At 44.5% G+C, this 15032-nt stretch overlaps 1 protein-coding gene across 1 annotated transcript in view; it reads right to left on the reverse strand.

Moving 5' to 3' along the window:
- Positions 1 to 15032, reverse strand: part of LMBRD1 (LMBR1 domain containing 1) — an 890221-nt gene that overhangs the window by 502962 nt on the left and 372227 nt on the right. The window lies entirely within an intron of this gene.

Here is a 15032-nt window from a genome sequence, read left to right on the forward strand (position 1 = left end):
AAATACCTCGTGAATGTTACAGTTCATCTTATCGGAGTGTCCATCTGCTAAGTGAACGGTGTCAAACATATGAGCACAAACCTTTAGTTACTTGGGTGATTGAAATACTGAGAAAATACATCAAATAATCAATTCACACTTAGCATTAAACCGTTTTGCACAAGAAGATACAGCTTTAGCATATAATACAACAGAAACATAAGGATTTATGGTTCTCAAATACCCTGTATTGTACAGTTCACCAACACAAACTAGGGGAATAAATCATGACTTAGTTGTACCTGTAAATCAGAGACGTAGAACATCAAAAACATGCCCATTACAGAATGACATACCAAACACATATAGTGATTGATCCTGTACTATGAAGCTCATTTCTAACTTATGGAGTGGACAGCACAGACTGTGTTATTCATGTAACTTTGCAGCAATACTGCATTACTGTCACGCCTTATGATTCACGTAGGTTCACAGCGTTTGTGGCCTCGGCTTGATAACACTCCCATCAGATGAGTCCTTCCTTAATAGATAGGCCAGAAGAGAACCCCTGATTTCTCTGGGTTGGAATGTGTAGTAAAAGTGTCTCATATGTGGGTATGGTGCTGCTGCACTATATTAAATTAGTAAGCCACTTCCCTACAGTGGTTGTGGGAACCTTTTTTTTGACAAATGTTCCTTCAAGGGGTGTTCAGACATCCGGGAAGGAATACAATCAATGACATGCTCCCAAACCAACTTCTTGGCAGTAAGTGGTCACACATACAGAGATAAATGTAATTTAACTAATGTTACCTGGAACACACACATTACAACTCCCCTCTGCCCCATTTACATTCCAACCCTTGGTGAAAAAACCAATCTAAGATGGATTCTGTGTCCTGGTGCACTGTGAGTTTTAGGAGGGATATGACGATTCACCTCAAAACTGAAACCCTTCATTCAAAGAAAACAGGCTGTGGTGTTCTGGGCCCAGCAAAGGATGGTAGGAGGGCGCAAAGTATGTGGGTCTGCAGCACTACAGCCTACAAACAGACATTTTCCTTACCTTTAGTGACAACATATTTTTGCCATGCGTGGCTGTCGATGCACATGTTTTGCATACTCCTGCTGTCTAGTGTCGAGTTAGGACATTGCAGGGTGTTTTTCTTCGATAAAACTGAGTTACAGGACTCTATGCGATTACTCCCTAGGTCCAAAGTGTGCGTGGGCTCCAACTACACGATTTGATTGATGATTTCGGCAATCATGTCCACTAACAGCTCGGAGATCAACATATACCCCACGAATTTCCTAGGTCTAGCTGCTTGGTAACTCGGACACAGATGATTAGAGAATAATCTGTGCGATCCTCAAATGACTGAACAATCAAAATGGAGGAGGACTATACAAGTGGGAAAGGCTTAGTATAGTCTAGTTCGGGCTGGACTGTTCCCATGAGGCACAGGGTCAGACTGATTTGCATATGGCCATGTCTGAACTGGGGTGGCAAAGTGGGCTAAAGAACGGTGATGGATTAAACCCAGATCAGTTGACTGGGGGTCAGTGCTTGTATTGTCAACGCTCCGTCCATCACCACCTTTGGTTTTGCTTTGTTCGCCATAAGTTGGCAGGGTATGCTCAGACGTGAGTCCCTTGCTCACTTTGCTTTTGCTTTGTTCGCCATAAGTTGGCAGGGTATGCTCAGACGTGAGTCCCTTGCTCACTTTGCCACTGGATTCAAGCAAGCCGGGCTGAAGACGGCTGTAATGCCAGAAACCGGTCCTCGGAAGCTTGTTTCCGGTCCAGGGAAGGCATGGCTTGGCAGTTCGGGCTGGACTGTTCCCATGAGGCACAGGGTCAGACTGATTTGCATATGGCCATGTCTGAACTGGGGTGGCAAAGTGGGCTAAAGAACGGTGATGGATTAAACCCAGATCAGTCGACTGGGGGTGAGTGCTTGTATTGTCAACGCTCCGTCCATCACCACCTTTGGTTTTGCTTTGTGCGCCATAAGTTGGCAGGGTATGCTCAGACGTGAGTCACTTGCTCACTTTGCCACTGGATTCAAGCAAGCCGGGCTGAAGACGGCTGTAATGCCAGAAACCAGTCCTCGGAAGCTTGTTTCCGGTCCAGGGAAGGCATGGCTTGGCAGTTCGGGCTGGACTGTTCCCATGAGGCACAGGGTCAGACTGATTTGCATATGGCCATGTCTGAACTGGGGTGGCAAAGTGGGCTAAAGAACGGTGATGGATCAAACTCAGATCAGTTGACTGGGGGTGAGTGCTTGTATTGTCAACGCTTCGTCCATCACCACCTTTGGTTTTGCTTTAGTCTAGTCCTTCTCCATCTCCAATGGATCTTCTCAGAAAATGAGGTTAAGTAAAAGGTGATGGAATGAACACGCTTCTGTTTGTTGCTCACAGTGCATCCTTAAGTACTGTTGATGTGATCACAACTGTGTCTTCAATATCGGTCTCTCCCCTGTGCAAAACGAGGCCTCGTGCGAGTCGTATATCACCTTTCATTGCAAGAAGGTGGGAAGATAAATGAGCAAAACACAGCGGGCACACTTTGAAATGCAACAAAATTCATTTGCGAGACACCATATCTCTTTTGCGAACAAGACCCCCTGAATGTCAAGACAGTGGAGGCAGCACTCTCCGAACTGCCAGAACATCAGCTTATGACTAGCCCTCACACAGTGTCTGCAAGCGCCTCTGAGGGGGGGGAACTCAAAGGAACACTTTTTACGTCAACATCTGGAGGGGCCAAAGACAGCTCCAAGGGCTGTCGTGAGTACTATTCCAGCGCTGAGCGCTGCTATCAAGCCCGACGTAGCGAGCTGAGTATTGCACCCGAAGGAGTCCGGCATCCAACCACTGAACACTTGAAGAACAAGCATTTGCAATGCAATAGATCTCGCATCAGGAAAGTTTGAGCTATTGGTATTGTAAATGACAATTTTTTTATTTATGTGTTGGTTTTGAAAATAGCAAAATTAATTGCTTTGTCATTTACAATGCCAATAGTTTTAACTTTCGCAAATGTGACACCTATAGCATTTGTAATGCAATATGTGTTGTATTTACGTGACTTAGATGTATTAATATTACAAATAACGGCTTTTATTTTTTTTAATAAATACTTAAATAAACGTTATTGTAATTTATAATGGCAATAGCTTAAACTTTTGTAAATAACGTTTCTGAAGATTATGTTGAGTGTATTTTATTGTGACGAAAATCGAAGAACAAAAGTTAAATATGAACATCTGTTTGTGACATTTGTAATAAAGCTTGAAACATTGGGAGAACATATTTGAACCAGTTGTTGTTGAATGGTTGCACAGATTGATGCTGTGGTGGCGCTGAGTGATGCTGTGGCGTTCAGTGATGCTGTGGTAGCGCATAGTGATGTTGTGGTGCCCCTGAATGATGTTGTGGTGTCCCTGAATGATGCTGTGGTGGTGCTGGGTGATCCTGTGGTGATGCAATAGATAGATAGAGTGAGGTCGATAGTTATATAGAGTGAGGGCGATAGAAAGAGGGAGGGCGATAGATAGATAGAGGGAGGGTGATAGATAGAGTGAAGGCGATAGATAGATAGATGGATGGCGATAGATAGATAGGTAGAGTGATGGCGATAGATAGAGTGAGTGCGATAGATAGACCGATAGAGTGAGTGCGATAGAGAGACAGATAGAGTGAGGGCGATAGAGTTAAGGTGATAGATAGATAGATAGAGTTAGGGAGATAGATAGATAGAGGGCGATAGATAGAGTGAGGGCGATAGATAGAGTGAGGGCGATAGATAGAGTGAGGGCGATAGATAGAGTGAGGGCGATAGAGTGAGGGCAATAGATAGAGAGAGAGAGAGAGTGAGGGCGATAGATAGATGGAGTGAGGGCGATAGATGGAGTGAGGGCGATAGATGGAGTGAGGGCGATAGATAGAGTGAGGGCGATAGATAGAGTGAGGGCGATAGAGTGAGGGCAATAGATAGAGAGAGAGAGAGAGTGAGGGCGATAGATAGATAGATCAATAGATAGATCGATAGATAGATAGATAGATAGATAGATAGATAGATAGATAGATAGAGTGAGGGCGATTGCGAGATTGAGCTATTGGCATTGTAAAAAGCAATACCTTTTATAATATTAAAAGGCGTTGGCATTTACAATACCAATAGGTCAAACTTTGTTAAAAGCAAGACCTTTTGAATTGCAGAGTGCGGTGTCTGTTAAGCGAGGGCCGTGCTCACCATTAAAGTTAAACAAGACAACATTTTCATGAAAATAGGAGGGCATGCTGTAAACTGGAGATAATGTTTCAATAATGAAGCCGCTTGTCAGTTTAAAAAAGAACACGAGCGTGTTGAAAAGACATCCAAAGAGTGAATCAGACCATGTCACGATAACAAACGAGCCTTGTAGTTAACGGCACAATACAGCCTTGTTAACGTACAGATGGTGTTTTATAAACTTGTGAAGTAGTTACCTTGGGCTCCAAGAAGAGGGACGCCAAGCTACGCAGCTACTTTGGAGTTATTTGTTTCTTCCTGCCAGTAAAGCACACAAAGTAAAGAAGACCTGTGAAGTATTTGGGTGTAGTTTTAACACCAAGCCAAACATCAAGGGTGCAATGATATGTTTGTATTGTTCAGTCGTTGATGCAAAGACACGGAGGAGGATTGTTGTAACATGTGTGCCACTGCAGCTTTTCATTATTAATCCCGCCCTTAACCTGCGTTACCTAACAATTATTAGGCAGGTGATCTTGTTATTGTTTGCGACAGTACAGTTACCAAAGTGGCCTATTAGTACATAAGTCAGATTGCAAAATACATACCTATTCCGAAACATTATAGGGCCTAATACCAGTTTGGTATTAACATAAGTATGAAAATAATATCGACAAACAACCAGCAGTCTGCAATTACTTTATTTCCACTTAGTAACAATAAGGCGGTTGTACATAGATGGAGGGGGGAGGGGCTGTAGCTAAAACGAAAAAAAAATTAAAACGCCTCGTGATAAACGCTAAGTAGTTGATGCAGAGGCACGGAGCAATATGAATGTGAGGTGGCAAATGCGGGGAAGCTGTGGCTAAGACGAAGAACAAAAACATTGCCTCACACGGAAAGCAAAGCTGTTGCTGCACAGTTTTGGAATAGGAAACACAGCTCAAAATTAAGCCACCGCTCAGAAGCAAGCTGCAATGAAAACAAAGGTGTAGCTGTATGTGAAACAAAAACACTGCCTCGAGCGAAATGCAAAAGTAAAATAAGCTTGTCTTTAAGTTCGATGCCTGGGTCTATCAATATGAAAATAATATCAGAAAACACCCAGCAGTCTGCAATAACTTTATTTCCACATTGTTAGAAATGGGGGTCTCTGGTTGGCACAGGTAGGTACTTGTGACAAGCAGGGACCCTCTCCTCTAGTCAGGGAAAGGGAATTACCCTCTTAAAATAACCCCCGCTCACCCTCTAGGCGGCGTGGCGCTTGCAGTCAAGGCTAGTTCAGAGGCGATGTAAGTTAAGCATTTGTGACTACATACAGTAACCCAGTGACAACACTACAAATGGACACCACACAAGGTTTTGTATCAAAAATAAGTTATACTTTATATAGAGTTACCACAAGACCAATAAACGAGGAAATGAATCCACAGTAATATCAAATTTCAAGAGTTCTGGTGTAAATCAAAGTTCTGTGCGAGTCGGTAGCCTTGTCCGGCTACAGCGTGCTGAAAGAACACAGAGTCTAACAAATCCAGCAGACCGCAGAGGTCCGGGCCCACTCAAATGTCAACAGACTCAAACACAGTACCTTTTCCTTGGGGCGGCCGGCATGGATGTGCGAGCCGGTTCCGGGGATCGTCGCGGTGCAGGAAAAGAAAGCGTTGCAGGTCACGGTGTCCCTTCCGTCGCGGTGCAGGCTACGGCTCGTTGATGGCGTCAGTGAGCTCAGAGCTTGCGTTGTTCGGGCGGATGTTGCTCGTTGCAGTGCTTCCAGCTTTACGGTGCGGTGTTCAAGCCGGAGTTCGGGAGCTGGCGTCGGTCAGTCCGGACAGCGGTGCGAGTCGGGCGGTGCATCGCGAAATGTGCGAGGCGGTGCCTAACTCCAGTGCGGTCACAGGACTCGAAGTCAGCAGCAGTGACTGTGAAGGTCAGACCAGTTCGATACGGTGTAGTGAGGCGTTGCACGTTGCGGTGTCCTTCCAACGAGCGGTGCAGGCTACGGCTCGTTGACGGCGTTGAGACGGAGTCGGTGAGCTTGCGTTGTTCGAGGCGGACGTTGCTCAGTGCAGTGCCAACAGGACACCGGGCCGGTCGTGAGAGTCGGTCACAGCTCCCTGCCTCTGTAGCCACTAGAATAGTAGCAATTCACAAAGGCTGGTGAAGTCCACTGGTCCTGGGACTTCGGTCAGGGGACAAGCTCTCTTCCAAGCCCTTGGAGATCTTTTTAGCACAAGTTGAAAAGCAAAGGTAAAATCCAAGTCCTTTCTCCTCTCTAGACAGCCAGGCAACCACTGCAGGCCAATCCCCCAAGCAGCACTTCAGCTTGGTAATAGTCTCTGCTCAGTTTCTTCAGGTTCCTTCTCCTCAGCAGAGGTTTCTTCTTGTCAGTTCCAGGAGTGATCTAATTTCATGGGCTCAGGGTCCCAATACTTATACCCCAAAATCCTCATCTTGGATGCAGATCTCCCTATTCACCACCGGGCAGCCCCAGCCTGTCTCCTGGAATTCCCCAGTCCTGTCACACACAAACCCAGACAATGAATCCACAACCTAGCAGAGGCGGGCTCAAATGGTTAGGCAAGCAAATATCTACTTTCTAAAAGTGGTATTTGCAAACACAGAATATTAAAATAAACTTTACTAAAAGATGTATTTAATTATTCTGAGTCAAGGCATACTAAACTCGAATTTCTACCTGTTCTCCGAGTCTGCTAGGATTATAAACATGTAAAAATCCAGCAGCCCATTCTATCCTATGGAGAACAGGTAGCCTTGCAATAGTGAAAAACGAAAATGGCTGTAATTCACTACTAGGACATGCAACACACATCAGGGCTTGTCCTACCTTATACTTACAATGCACCCTGCCCTTGGGCCTACCATAGGGGTGACTGATATGAAGAAAAGGGAAGGTTTAGGGACTGGCAAGCGGGTGCACTTGCCCAGTCAGTATGACAGTACCAGACTGCACGCAGGCTCTGCAATGGCAGACCTTAGACACATTTTACAAGGCTGCTTCACGACCAGTGCTGCAAGCCCACTAGCAGCATTTGGATTTACACACCCTGGGCACACTCAGTGCACTGTACTAGGCTCTGACAAGTAAACCAAATATCCAATCATGGAACCACTAATCAATACATCAATTTACAGTAGGGAGCACTCGCACTGTGGCACTGGACAGCAGTGGCACAGTGCCCAAAGCATCTAAGAACCAGAAAAAAACATGAGGCAACAGCAAAAATGGAAGGGAGACCCACGCCAATGGTGCCAGGTCTAACACACATAGAAACAATAAGGCGGTTCTACATAGGGGGGGAGCAAGGAGGGGAAGAGGGCTGTAGCTAATTCAAAAACAAAACCAATCAGTTGTTCGCACCATGGAGAGCGAAAAATTCCCACCCCTTGCAGGGCAGGCAGTAGGGGGGCAGCTACACCTGCACTGCATGCACTACATAGGCTTCCAGAGTAAGCACTTTAATGAACAATTAATGATGCAAACTCTGTCTATGAAGCCTCTTGGGGGGTGGGTGTTGTTCAACTACGTCAGCAGCTAAAGGGTAAAAAAAGCTTGGGAGGAAACATTAATAAGATCATAGGTTCAAGTGTCCTCTACACTCAACCCTCCCATAGAGGAGTGTGAACTCGCTAGAGGATAGCAATGTACTGAAGCGAAAGAGACAAAGCACTGGCAAAGCCAAAGGGTTTGGCCTTTTAAATTAACGCAAAGCATTTGTTTTTTATAATCTAAAGTATAATTGTGTTGGCTATCCTTTGATGTTAATTTTACGTTTGCATCCGTGGGGTACAGGACGGTACTCCTTTTGAATGCTTTAACAGGTTACTTTAATTGGGTGTTTAAGTGCTTTGGCGTCGGGCTGTATATTTCCGTTTGTGTGTGAGCAAAAAAATCATTGTAGAAGAGTAAAAATGATAGAAATAAGAGTTCATAAAGCAAAATACAAGGTCTATGGTGGAGCAACATACAGATGGAAAAAAAACAAGCCAGTATACACACGCGTGGCCTCCCTATCCTCAATCGCCCTTTCACTATTTGGTCACATATGATACAGCGATAGCTTGAGAGCACAAGCCGGTAGGAGCGAAAGAAAGCCTTTGAATGTTAGTATGTATGGGTACCAGATAGGTAGCACTCGATTAGTTTCCGTGCCAAACTGCCAAGGTTGCCATTTTGTCACTTTTTGCATTTTGGTAAGAGTGCCACCTAATTTACCAGTGCAAACTGGAGCCCGCACTGGCAGTTTTTAGAAAGTCCATAGTCACACCCATTTATTTTTTTTACCAGATGAGCCCCAGAGCCAGAGGCTACCTTTGAATGATCTGGAGGCTTGAAAGAGCATGAGGCAAGGTAGAGCAAAGAAGCATGCCACACCCAAACAGAAACCGCACGTTCCTTTCAAGAGGCAACAGTCTGGTGAGAGGTTCCTCGCCCAGATGGTGCCAAATGCAACTTAGACAAGCATTGGCAGAGCCAACAGTGACACGATGTAAATTTGAAAAGAAGGTGTTTACAAACCCTAGGTAAGGGGACATCTGTACACTCTGGGAGTAGAGGCGGCAAATTACACCTATTTATTCAAAGTATGACTTTTCATTATTTTACTCTCAAAGATAAGAGCTCTTCGACATTCTATTGAATATTTGTACCCTGAACTGCGACTCTAAATCCTTCTAGTCACGGAAAGATTAAGCAAATTAAAAAAAGGCACAGTACATGTGGGCTCACATCGCTGCAGGCTGGCCTGGTGGTGAAGTGAAGGGCCGTTCAACGCCCACGTTTAGCTGCCTCGTCCGACCGAGGGGAACAGCCTGCTTCATGTCACCTGGAGGAAACACACAGCGCACTTGAAACTTAAAACCACTGTGAGGGCCACCGAGTCATAATGTTCAATTAAAAAGTGATATATGCAGCCGTTCCCAGGCTGAGAGGTGCCAGCTGTGCACAGGGCGGGGGCGGGGGGCTGCGGGGGGATTCCGGGAATGGAGGGCGGCGAAAGCGAGGGCTGCAGGGGAGCACGGGAGGCGGGAAGGTGAGCAGGGTCCATACGAGTGCACGCCAAGAAGCAGTAAAGGGGAAGGTATATTATATAAAACAAGAGGGACAGGCAAGTTAACGGTGCATAGAGAGATCTTAAGGGGGGGCATGGAGAGTACAGGAAGGGCACGTAGGGACCTGGAGAGACATGGGGGAAAAACAAAGTGCGAACAACATTAACAAGCATTGGCTGCGCGGCCGGGCCGCAAACAAATAATTAAAACAAGTGTCAGGCACTGTCCATGAATATACTGTGCTTTTTTAACGCTTACTCCATCCGAGTCAACTCAATCAAAAGGTTGCCAGCCTAGTCAGGATTTGGCGAACCCAATTGAAGCTTTAACACTGCACAGGATTACATCACGATTCAAAGACATTTTCAGTGAAACTTGCGGTATGCTATGTAAACATGAGGAGTCAACAAACAGTCAGGAAAAGAGCGCGCAGTGTAAACAAAGCGTGAACTGACGGAAAGTTAAACAAGCTCTCGGCATTGGGTGGCGGGGTCGGGGAAGCGGCATTGGGTGGCGGGGGAGCGGATTCCTTTGAAGTCTGATGCCAAAGCTCAGATAAATGGTGTGCGATGTGGCTGGCGATGTGTACGCGCCTGGCTCACATGCACTGTGTATTGAGGGTGTGTGTCTCAAACCTCTCACCAGGACACTACTGCTTTTCAAAAAGATTTTGTTTAGCAGTGCTGTTTAAGTTAGATATCCTGCTGATTTTCCGTAGTAGGTTTCCTAGTAAAAATAAACGGGACAGAATTCAAGTTGCTCACGTCGATGATTTCCTTTGTGCTCTTTGTAGTAAAAAAGGTCTGCCTTGGCATAGAAAGCTCGTGGCGTTCTTGCTCCCTACATTTGAGATCCCTGAATTTTCAGCATCCATAATCAGTGTAAGGATGCCACTGAAGAAAACAGATAACATTTATGCAAATTGATTATCAGGTGAAGCACATATAGAACATATTAATAGCAGATATAGAAGGTTCCCCTCCACACATTTTCTTCCCACTCTAAGTAGTTCACTCCTAACTGTTTAGCATCAAGGTTGGCAAACCAATGCAATAAATGGTAACATTATTATTTCCTTTGTCCTGATGATGTCCTCAAATGGCTGATGCAAGAGGAGCCATAGACCTAAACAGATAGCAAGATGATACAAACTGATTTTAAAAACCATTGTACAGTTGGTTTACATAAGTCAAAGTGCTGTTGACACTCTGCACATAAATCAATATCTTAATTGTTATAAAAAAGAGAATTGTTAATAAAACACAAAAAGTCATTAGAAGAAAGCTATGTACCATTCTTACAATTCCCGGTCGCTGCCTTAATTCCATAATTTGTTGAACTTATTGTTGTGCACCAACATCACATTAACTTTTTTATATGACTCCACTGGAAACATAGACCTTGCAGGATCCATCACACAGCGATAGCAGTGTCCAAACTGATCCACTCAACTTTCCTCTGTCACAACGCCCCTTTAACCCCTTCCATGCTCATGACGGAACGGTTCCGTCATCAGCGTCGGTGCTCCGGTGCTGATGACGGAACATTTCCGTCATGAGCCAATACGCTTTTAAACCCTTCAGCACTGCAGCGAAATTCGCGCAGCACTGAAGAGGTTAAAGATTGGGAGTAGTGCCAGAACGTACACAATACAAGCAACTTTGAACCTTCTGCCCAAAGGAGTGCAGGAGCATTGTACTGAGGAAGGTGCAGTACAAACCTCTCTCTTCACCACAATATATCATCGCAAAGTGACTGCAGTGCCAGGGTTGGAGCAGCAAAGTTTTCATCTAGCACAATGCCTCACCACTCACTAAAGGCAGTGCCACAGCTGTCATGGTAAGGGAGCACACAGCTTATTTACACTTGGGTTTATGTACCAGAAGCATTATCAATAAAAAAAAACAGCACTGGCTAAGTCAATGGCTTCAGGAATCTAGTGAATAGGTCATTTTTTATTGCAAGCCTAGACCACAAAAATAAAAGAAAAACAAAAGTGTGCCACAACCTAAACGCGGTGGTCAAATGTTTGAAATAAAAAATTCTAATTGAAACAACAGTCACTGTTATGGCTGTTTACGTGTTCATGCTTTTAACTAAAAAGCGCACAAAATATTTTCGGAGAATTTGAGTTTTGAATGCGACGAGGTTAAAGCACAACCTAACCAAGCACTCATTGTTCGCAGTTACAATGCTGCACTGTAACCTAAACATTCTATAGAGGCAACTCTAACAAACACTGGCAAAGTCACTAGGTCTCACCTTTGTGACTTATTGGCTTTGCCAATGGTTGATCACCACACTGTGCAGCATCATTGAAGCTGTGCAGCATGGCTGTCTATGCCTGTGGTTGTTACAGTTAAACATTGTAGTTTTAGCCTGCCTGTAATTGCATATTTTATCACCTGTGTTGTGTTTTAAATTTGTGGTTTTCCCTGCCTCCATTTAGTGTGTTGAATTGTGGGATTTGCAGTCCAACCTCTGTAGTTTGTCCCTCTCATTCCTTGGTGACAATTCGGTTTTCCCTCCAAATTTCTCCTTTGCTCTGTGCTGTATTTTAAAACAGTGCACTCCCAGCCACCATTTTGTGTTCACAAGCCAGTGAAACCAGCCCCCAGGCCTACCCCCAGCAATAGGTATTGTTCTACATCAGGACCTGTGCACTTCGTTTTTTGGCCAGCAGGGGGAGTAAAGCTTTATTCAAACAGTATTGTTAGATTTCAAGTTAGTGAGGCCCTTTACCTGCTGAAGTCCAAAGTGTGGACTGAGCCTGTCTGTCTCCTAGGAGATTCTGAACAGGAGAAGCAGCTTCCAACTCCCTGGCCAGCAAACCTTGTCTGAGGTCGCTGGGACCTTATATGGTCTGCTAGTGGTTGGTACATGTCTACACTGATTGGTGGTTGTATCTGGTGTTTCTATTGGATTAGGGTTAATGTCCTCATTGGTTGGGTATTTGACGGTTCTGATTGATTTCTGGGTCTGTGATTCAATCATTGTAGGGTTGGGACTAGGGCTAGGGTTGGGATTTCTATTGGAAGTAGGGACTAGGGCTACCTGTGCCATTGGTTGCATGGACTTGTTTTTGGGACTACTGGTAGGGCTAGAGCCTTTATTGGATGTAGAGGTCAGGTTTTTTTTTTAACTGATTGGGTGCTTGGACTAGGGCTAAGATTGGCTGTAAGGTCCTGGTCTCCTATTGGTTCTAGATTTTAGGGCTAGTGTTGTGATTGGATAGTGTTAGGGTTCCCATTAGCTGAAGGGGTCACCTGATTACTAGGGCTATAAAAAAGGCCATGCTTAGGGCGTCTCAGCCCAGGCGTCAAGGCTAAGGGCGGAGAGGACAAGGGCAGTTTCCTGTTTGAGAGGACAAGGGCAGTTTCCTGTTTGAGAGGACTAGGGCAGTTTCCTGTTTGAGCCTGTTCGAGACTGGTCGGGACTCGGGCCAGAAATACTGCCCAATATACATACCTCCTTTATGTATCTATATACTTTCAATGTACTCATGGATCAATATATTTATCACTTTCTTCTAATTTAGCATTTCCATTTCACTTCCCTATTTCTCAGCCTATAGTTCGTTCAATATATCTTCCAGCCCAACCTTCTGACTCATCTCAAACTTCTTTCTACTACTCCTTCCAATGCACTACCCAATCTCTCATCCTATACATCTATCAATATATCCTCTACATGCACTCTCTCATTTATCCCAAACCCCATACCACTACTATGATCCCCAAAATAACCCTTTCTAGACTCTCCCCTACACTACCCCTCATTGCATCATCTGACACCTCTTTTACCATACCGATCCCCCAAAACAAACCTTTCTAAACTCTTCACTCTTTTCTACCCCTCCCGAACCCTTCTCAATCCAAATAACTGACTAACATATCCACCACTAAAATTAATTTGATGTTTCATCATACTAATTCAACACTAATCCTGATGGGTTCCAGAGTAGCGTGCTACTTGCGCTTCAAAACCCCATCAGGGGTAGCAAGCGCTATATAAATACAAACCTCTTTCCCTTCACTATCCCGCCACTTACCCTGCTCTACCCAAATAACTGAATAACATATCCACTACTCAAATTACTTCATATTTTACTATACTAATTTTAAACATAAATCCTTTGTGGGTTCGGAGTGGCGTGCTACTCGCAAAAGAAAAGCGCTTCAACATCCATCTGGGGTAACTAGTGCTATATGAATGCAAACCTTTCTTCCCTTTTATCCCTCCGCTATCCTTCTCACTCCAAATAACTGACTAATATCCACCACTGAAATTACTTTCATATTTCACCATACTAATTCACCACTAATCCTTTATGGGCTTCCGGAGTAGCGTGCTTCAACACCCCATCAGGAGTAACAAGCGCTATATAAATACAAACCTTTTTTCCTCTATCCTTCTGCTATCATTCCAAATCCAAATAACTGACTAACCTATACACCACTTAAAATGTTCTTGCATGTTTCACTATACTAATTCAACACTAATCCTCTGTGGGTTGCGGAGTAGCGTGCTATTCGCCGAAAAAACGCTTTGACGCCTCGTCAGGGGTAGTAAGCGCTATATAATTGCAATTACAATACAATATAGGGAAGGCGGGGGACATGGATTCAACAAGTGGAGGGTGGGACACAAGGAAGCGACAAGCGGGAGGGCAGGGGGGCACAGAACGACAGGGGAGGGTGGAAGTAACATGGAGAAGTATACGGGCAAGCGCAACATGGAAGGGGGTGGGGAGGCGCACACGGGTACAAGCAGCAGCACTATTGGAGAGAGATGTATACAACGGAGAATGCTAAAAAAACATGCATTCTCTGTGTGTGATTACACAACATGAACAACAGTAGTTCACTGACATTGAGCACCAACACTCAGTAAAAACACACATGCTAAAGAGACAACGCTCCATGAAGAGACAAACAAAACACTGGCAAGCTGGGACACGAATAAGAACCAGGCAAAAGTAGTGGCAAGGAAACCCAACCAATGGCAAGCAATGGGCAGGCACCAAAGACCCTCTATGTTCATGGTAAGCGGAAGCCACAATATGCCACAGCGCACGAGCAGTCTAGTACACTCGACATAAATCACCATCACGCTGGGCACCAGAAATACAGGAAAAATAAATAAACGGCATTTAAATTTAATATAAGAAACAATATATCAAAGCACACTTTGAACCAGCTTTGAAACTGAAGAGAAAGGAGCTCATTCTAGGCAAATGTGAACAATGCTCACAGGTTTAATTCAGTCACTCAAAGTGAAGGGAACCAATGAGTAAAGTTGGCTGGCCCGCTGCTCCGTGTTTCATGCCATGGTGGGCGAAAGTAAAATGAGAAATCAAACATAGAAGACCAACATGCATATCCTGAATCAATTTTCGTAAAACCTATATTTTACGAAAAAGCTAAAGCTGCCTCAAAGGCTAAATATAAAATAAAATTCAGATGATTTGTTTTGCAAATGCTTTTTTGAATAGGGAACTCTTTAAATGTGCACACGAAATGAATGGACAAGCTGCTATATGCCTCTCCTTAAACACAGCTTTCACAACCAGTGCTCAGAAATAATTCCCAAATACTGGAAGATTCTGAACGACTGGACAATGTACTTATGATGGTCATCCCATAGATATAGAGCAATTCCCAAAAGGGTCCCTCCCATCAGGGGTAAAGGCCATTCACCCTGATGTCCTCCATTGTGGATTTACTATTGATAGATAATTA

This window comes from Lissotriton helveticus, chromosome 6, assembly GCF_964261635.1.
Source record: "Lissotriton helveticus chromosome 6, aLisHel1.1, whole genome shotgun sequence".
Taxonomy (NCBI): Eukaryota; Metazoa; Chordata; class Amphibia; order Caudata; family Salamandridae; genus Lissotriton; species Lissotriton helveticus.